Below are 8,197 nucleotides of genomic sequence, written 5' to 3' on the forward strand. Positions count from 1 at the left end.
CTGCATTCTTCTCCAGGGGATGTTTCCCTCCCTGCTTTTTACAGTGGTCTCTTCTAGTTCCCTCCACTTGTTCTCTGACTTGGACCATCATCCACTCTTACCCTGCTACAGTCCCTATGATACAAAGTAGCAACAAGGAAAATTTTTAAATAGAAGTTTGAGGGGCTGGCAGGTAGTATGGTGGTTAAGGCGCTGGATTCCTACATAGCCAACTACAGTTCGAGTCCTAGACCCAGTGGCTTGAAACTCACATTGGCCATGTGTGCATGTATGTCCAGAATCACAGGAGATCTGGGATTATGGTGTGGCCATCCTCCCTGCGGGGGTGAAGGTGGTAATTTCTTTCTGTCTGTCTCTGTCTCTCTGTCTCTGTCTGTCTCTCTTAAGCAAGTGTACATACCCTATGGCAAAAATCTTTTTAAAAAAAATCATAATAATATAGAAATTGGATATGGTTGTACTGCTTAAAATGTTTAATAGCTGCCTTTCAGTTAGAGGTGAAAACCCCACCCCAACAACCTTGTACATTTATTGTCCAAAAGCGTTAATTACTTTCAAATCTTGTGTTGTGGTTGTGACTGGGTCTGTTGGTCTGTTCTGATTCTCTAAGTCTTTCTTTCCCCATATCAGCCATGTGGACCTTCAACTCCCCCCCTACTCCCAGCCCTTTTGATCCAGACACCTATGCACAAAGCCTACCTCCTGCCAAGACGGCCACCTCTGACTTCCACTACCTCCAGTCCAACTCCACCTCAGACCTTATGCCAAGCATGGTCTCAGCAGATGCCTGATCATGTTGGGCCAGACTGCTTGACTCTCAGAGCGCAGTCTTGCTCTCTTTCAGAACATGACGTTAGTCTAAAAACTTAAATCCTCTTCATTTTGTCTGCTGACTCTTGCTCATGGTGAACTTTTAATTTTTTTTAATTGCTATAGGGCACATGAACTCACTGGAGAGAGACACAGAGAGAGAGAGGGACAGTGACAAAGCACATCCAAAGAGAGATGGCCATTCCACAGTCCCTTCTCCTCCATTCTCCTCTCATGATTTTGGGCATGTACACACATGGCATGCTTTCCATGGCACAAGACCTGGGATTTGAACCACACAGTTGACCATGTGGGATCCAGCTGCCTTAACCACCATGACACCAGCTAGTCCCAAACTACACCTTTTTCTACATGAGAGAAATTTTAAAAGTTCATAAAGGGAAAGAACAAAACACGAAGCTCGGAGCCCGCTCAGGGCCAGCAGGTGATGTAGCAGATAAGGTTATGAACTCTCATGTGGCCAACCAGGATTTGAATCCTGGAACCAGTGGCTTAAAAGTGGGCCAGGTACATGAACAAACCCAAAATCCCAGGAGGAGATTGGAGAAGAGATTGCACATGGCCATCCCCCTCAAGGGGTGATATTTCTTTCCTTCTTTCTGTCTCTTTCCAGTGAGTTCATACACCCTATAGCAAAAACCTTTCAAAAGAAAATTAAGTTCTGTGAGATAATCCCACATGGGAAGTTTCCAAGTTCAACTCCAGAGACCTCTTTGAGTACACACGCACAGGTCTGCTCATGGTCCAGAGGGGTTGAGGCTGGGGGAGGAGCAAAGTGTCAAGACTGTAAGATGCGTGATCTCTCTTTCTCTCGCTCACTCCCTTTCTCTCTCTCTGCCTGTCATAGAAGAAATAAATGAATAAACTTAGAAAAACTTCGATAAAAAAAGAAAGTATGAGGTCATTTTGGTATTAAAATATTATAATTTATCCAATTCATAATACAGATTTTCTATACACATTTTTTGAATTATTTTATTTAACTTTATTTATTTATTTAAATTTGACCAGAGAGAGTGAGAGAGAGAGAGAAAGGGAAAGGGAAAGTGAGAAAGCAAGCCACCAGGTCTGGAACTTGAATCACGGTCAGCCATGTGGGAGTCCAGCACTCTTAACCACCACGCCAGCTGGCAGCCTCATCATTTTCCATACTTTTTGAAATTTCCTATTATCTACAAGAGTTTCTGTCTTTTGCTCCACTGGCAAAGCAACCAGAACTTTTAGCCTACACTCCCCTCTCTGTTTTTCAGCTTTCTCTTTTTATTTCTCTGAGAATTTCCCTGACTTTTGTAGGGGTATAGCTCCATATTCAAAATGTTTCTTATTATATTGCATCCAATGTTGTATTTTGATACTGAAGAAGTACTTAATATTCTAGTATGTAATATTATAACGAATGTACTTAACCTCAGAACGGAAATGTGTGCTTAATCTATTATTTAAGAAACCTTACCTACTTTACTACATTGTAACCTCCACAAAAGAAGAGAATGCATGTATTTGAGCTCAGTGCTATGCCCAGTTGTTATGGGTGCCTGGTACAGAGTAGGTACTCAAAAATAGTTGTTGAATGAATAAACAGATCAGAACTAGAGGGTGGGAGATTTTCCTTGGAGCACCTTGCTGTATAGCAGGTTGATAAAATTTAACCAAAGGCGATATGACAAATTCCAAGATGTTCAACATTCTCCTGGGCACTTGCAGATGAAAGCCTCAGAGTCTTTGATCACCACAAAATGTGGCTCTCCCACTAGTCTAATGTCATTAATCTTTAATGCATTTTTCACTCCATCCATCCTACACTTAAGTTTCCATATTCTTCATTAATTCCGACATCAGCAGTCTGAATTCCTCTGAGGCACAAGGCACTAAAGCTCTCCCTTCAAATACCAAAGGAACATTTTTTAAGAGACAGGCATAATTTTCGCCCACAAGATTTTGTGTAACAATATTACCAATTAGCCCTTGTACCATCCAAATAAATTGCCTACTGGTCATCACTTTAAGGGATTAATTGACCATGCAAATATTGAGAGTCATAAAATTATGCTGCCAAACAGAGACCTAGTGAAGGCCTCCTTAAGTACTTCTCCTTGGGAGCAAACTCCTTTATATTTTAATCACATTGAATCATTTGGATAAAAATCTCAAAAAGTTTTTGTCCCTGGGATCATGCTCAGTTTATTAGTTCTTTGCCATCTGGGATTGACCAGTCTTTCTTCAAAGATTTCATACAAAGAAAGCAGATGTTAGAAGGTAAATGTTAGAACTCCAGCTGGTTTTCCATCTTTCTCTTTGTACCTTGGAGAGATCAACCATGGCAGAATTCTCCCTGACAGACAAGCTTATCTGAGCTTTGACAGAGTCAGAATACGGGTCACAGGTGGTTTCTTAAAGAGCCTCTAAGTCTGCCCAAATGTTGGGACAGTGGATAAGACAGCCTCCTAGAAGGGCCCCAGCAGGAAATAAACAACACAGTTAAATAGAATAATGATGAGAGTCTGAATAAAAGAATTGTTGACAGAGGGTAAGAAAATCATAAGGCTGTAAAAGCACCCTTGTAGAGGCAGCAGGGGTAGTACCACCACTCCCCTGGAAGGACAAAGAAAGGGAAGAGTTTTCAGAACTCAGAAAGGAAGAGGCATGGAGATGAACACCTTCTAAGGATCCATGTTTTCTGATCAAGGTCACAGCCGTGCAAAGTGATCCCTTTAAGGAGGGAACCAAGGAAATAAAATACCCCTGCTCGCTTTTCCATCCTCTCTCCAGACTTCCTATTACCTGATTCCCAGCAGGAAACCATGAAGTAAGGGAGCTGAAGCCTGTTCCAGAGCCTGGAATTTTGAGAATAGAGGGAGATAAAAAGTCAGCTGTACATGTGGAGGACGAAGCAGAAGATAACCAATATAGCAGGGATCTGATGCATGTTGGGAAATCCCTCAAGAACATAGATTCAGGGATATACCCTACTCTCACCAAGTCAGAATCACACAGTAGTATGATCCTAGGCACATGAATTTTAAGAAAACTATGCAGGTATTCTGATACTTCTCTGTAATTAGGAATAGTTGTCATTTTTGTCTTAAAACCCTAACTCTAACCTTTATTTTACAATGTATTAGATTCTAAAAATTAAAAATCTCAGTGCTGCAAAATAATCTTTGTATCACTAATATCCCAGCTGCCTGTAACTTTTTCAGTTCAGCACAGTTCAGCAACTTAAAACCCTAACTCTAACCTTTATTTTACAATGTATTAGATTCTAAAAATTAAAAATCTCAGTGCTGCAAAATAATCTTTGTATCACTAATATCAAGTTCCATTCCAGCTGCCCGTAACTTTTTCAGTTCAGCAACTAAAAGATGCTGTTTGAGCAGTGAAATGCACTGCTCTGGGGAACTGACCCACCCAGGCAAGTACAGAATTTGCATTCATGGATCTCACTGTTTATACCTGGCATATGTGTGACCATAATCCAGGACGGGCTGAGGTGAGGGTTAGACTGCACTATTTGAATCCTGTTGGGATGAGTACGTGGTTGCTCGCTTGCTCTGTTTATGTCACTCATGGAGGAAATAACTAAATAAACTATTTATTTCACTCTTTATTTATTTATTCATTAGAGAGATGTTTTGCTATAGGGTGAATGCACTTGCCGGAGAGACAGACAGAGAAACAGAGACAGAAAGTGAGAAATCACCCCCTAGGGGAGATGGCCACACCACAATCCCTTCTCTTCCATTCTCCTCTCGGGATCTTGGGCACGCACGCACACATGCCCGGTGTGTTTTAAGCTGCCAGGTCTGGGACTTGAACTGTGGTTGACTATGTGGGAATCCAGTGATGTAACATTTTGCTATCTGCTGGTCTTACTAAATAAACTTTTTTAAAAATAAAAAAGGAAAGGACCAGCAGTTTATGTAATAATCTCGTTGTTGGACTCCCTTGTAGTCGACCACAGTTCCAGTCCCAGACCCAGTAGCTTAAACTCATGCTGGGCATGTTTGTGTGTGTGCCCAGGATCCCTAGAGGAAAATGGAGGAGAAGGGATTGCATTGTGGTCATCCCCCTGGGGGGTAATTTCTCGCTTTCTGTCTTTCTCTGTCTTTCTGGTGAGTGCACGCTCCCTATAACAAAAACCTCTAAAAAACAAAAAAAAAGTAACACTTAGACTAACATTCCAGCATCCAGTCTAATTATATGTCTTAAAAGCCACAACCCAGTTTTCAAGAAGAGTATTTCTTCTACTCTTCAACCACAGTTTACCTCTTAACCAGCATTTTGAAACTAGAAAAGTGATATATATCTAGAAGAATTATTAATAAATCAACAAAGACTGCTATAGAAGAGATGAAGGAATCTCAAGGGCTTGACCCTAAGTTAGCTGCAATGAATTATTTTGCATCTTTTCCATATTTCAGTTTTCAACACTGAGACCTAGTAGCAGTCAACCTTCAGTCTGAGTCCTATTGGAGGAGCATAAACCCAAAAGAATGCTATTTACAGTTAGAATCCTGTGTTTAAACTCAACTCTGTCGCAATGCTATTTACGGTCAGAATCCTGTGTTCAAACTCAGCTGTCTCAACAAGCTGGCTAACCTTGGTCAAACGATTTAAGCCCTGGGCCTCAGTTTCCTTGTCACTTTAAGGTTAACGAAGTACAAAAACAAAGAAAAAGACTTCCTCACAATGATTCTGGTCAAAGTACCTAATTCAAAAGATTTCTTATATTGACTGGTCAGTTAGGAAGAGTGTAGAAAGGGGGGGAAGAAAACAAAAGAATCAAAATGAGTGGAAAAAATAAAGACAATATAGTCCCATGAGTAATCATACACACAAAAACACTTGCCATTTGCGAAGCTAATAGGCTTCACCAAGCACAGAGTAGCAGCTTTGCACACATTTAATTCTCACTGACATTTTAATAGGTAGTATTCTCAAACTCATTTTACTGAAGAGAAGACTAAGCTCCAAAAGTTGCATGCAAGATGACCCAACAACAGAAGCAACCTCCCACCTTTGGTGTCCTGAACTCCCAAGAGATGTTCTCACGAACTGTTTCATAATAAACCATCATCTTACAGTCCCTTTATTATGAACAAGACCTTTTAAAGTGTTTGCCAGTCAATCATTACTATCATTTCAGGAGAAAAATAATGATTAGTTTTTGATAGCACGCCCTTCTAAAATTGCTGTAGAGAGAAGGGTACATTTTCTTGAGAACCTTGTCTAATATCTAATATGCTGAAAAGTATTAGTCTCATAAGGACTTCAGAGATTTGTAAGTGAAGCTATTGATTTATCTTGCTGTAAGACTTCATTTACATGTTTAGTAACATGATCAACATCAGAGTAACTTGAGTCCCAGGAATCCTAATTGTGACAAAAAATCACTTTCTCAGAAAATTGCAAGTGGATTCACATGAGTTTGGATCCTTCCAAGTCATTTCTGTCTCTAAAGTAAGTAGAATTTACCTTGAACCACCCACTCCACCCCATTACATCTGAGACACTGGCCTCATGAATTTTTTTTTTTGCCATAAAATATGGGTATTTTACTTCATCTCTAAGAAATGAAAAAAAAAGGGGGGGAGGGGAATGAAAAAAAAAAAGGGGGGGGGAGGGGACATCTTTCCACACACCAGTCTAATTTAACTTACATAAATTCAGAAAGACTAAAAAAGATATAATATACATTTATATATATATATAATATATAATTATAAGTATATATACATATATATGTGTGTGTATATGTATGCACATATACATACATATACATAGGGACTATCAGATTTTAGTCTTATTGGTATTTATATCTTCATTCATATTGTTTTGATATTTAGTCAATACCTTTCAAAGTCAATGCATTCTAATACTTCTACCTGTATCTCCTCATCAATCATTTAATATTATCTGGATTGTATTACTAGCTTGTGTTTTAGTCACTTATGTGATTGGTCAAACTTTATATTTGAAGATATAATGGGACAACTTTAGTTATATTCTATATGGCAGGTACCCATTACATGATTTTTTCCATCATTTGCAACTTCACACATCTTATAGTTAGCTATGTGGCCTCTATGCAGTCTTTTCCAGCTTCTAGTACTGTACAGATCTACAGCTTCTAGATGGGACTGCCTGAGATCCATGAACTTAGGTCAGGCATAAACCAGGTAGCATGTGAGAGGATTCTAACTTGGTCTTTATTTCAAAGCTGAGTTCTGCTGGCAAAGGCACTGAGTCTTACAGTGTGTGAGTTGTTTCTACAGGTGTCTCTAGCCTAGTTTTTTCTTTAGGTTCAGTAAGTGACTCTCTTTGGTTTCTTTTTGCCCACAATGATCTAGCTGCTTCATAAATTTGCTGACTTGTAGCATATGCCCTTTTTTGGGTTCCTCTGCAACTATTACTGACTAAACTGGGTAGCAAATGGTTGCTCCCTAAAGTGGCCAGTCCCAGTGGATAATTCTCTTGAATCTAGGTCCTTTTCTCACTGAAACAAAGCCCACCAATCCTGAAACAGTAATCACTCCCCATTTTCAGAGAAAAATTTCAAAGAGGATTCTTCAGATACACATATGCATATTTTCCAAACTGTACTGTGCCCATTATCCCATTTTTCACCAAGATATAAACACCCTTGCACCAGTCAATATAACAACTAGCTGCAGTGCGGATGGAAGCAAAGCCTGTTTGTAAACAACCAGGCTGCTCTTCGACATATTTAGATTGAAGAGGTGGTACAGTATATATGGGGGGCTGCTCTGGTTTCTCTAGCTGTTTTTTGGATTCCTCTTCTTTGGCCGTATATACACTTACAGATGTGTATATTAGACCTGTAGGTGTGGTTATCAGCTTTCCCATCTTAATGGCCACCATACCTATTACCTTCTCTGCTCAAGTTTCCTGGCCTCATGAAATTCAGCCCTGTGTTTGTTTGTTTGTTTGTTTGCCAGAGGGTTATCAGAAAGAGACATGGTGGGGGGTGGGGTGGGGGGGATGGAGAGAAGGAAAGGGAGAAAACAGACCCAGGGAGGCATGGTGGGAGTAGAGTCATGTCACAATCCCTTCTCCTCCATTTCTCAACCCTGCGGGGATTTAGAGCATACAAGCATACATGGCCGGTTATGTTTTTTCAGCCATGTGGAATCTGGCTGCCTTAACCTCTAGACTTGGGCTAGTCCAGCAATATGCTTTTTAATGAAGTACAGAAGAAAAGGATGAAACACAGTTTGCTGACTTTTTAAGAAATTGACTAAGGAAATAGTTTTAAAAATACCATTTTTTCTTTTTTAAAAGAATTATTTCATTTCATTTAGCATCATTATTCTTCACTTCAGCCAGAGAGAGAGAGAGAGAGAGA

The 8,197-nt window shown here is 39.9% G+C and overlaps 1 pseudogene; it reads right to left on the minus strand.

Moving 5' to 3' along the window:
• Positions 1–6,827: 6,827 nt before the first annotated feature.
• Positions 6,828–7,713, minus strand: LOC102481485 (MICOS complex subunit MIC27 pseudogene; annotated as a pseudogene).
• Between the last annotated feature and the right edge of the window lie 484 nt (positions 7,714–8,197).

This window comes from Tupaia chinensis, unplaced genomic scaffold (genome assembly GCF_000334495.1).
Source record: "Tupaia chinensis unplaced genomic scaffold, TupChi_1.0 Scaffold000682_1, whole genome shotgun sequence".
NCBI lineage: Eukaryota > Metazoa > Chordata > Mammalia > Scandentia > Tupaiidae > Tupaia > Tupaia belangeri.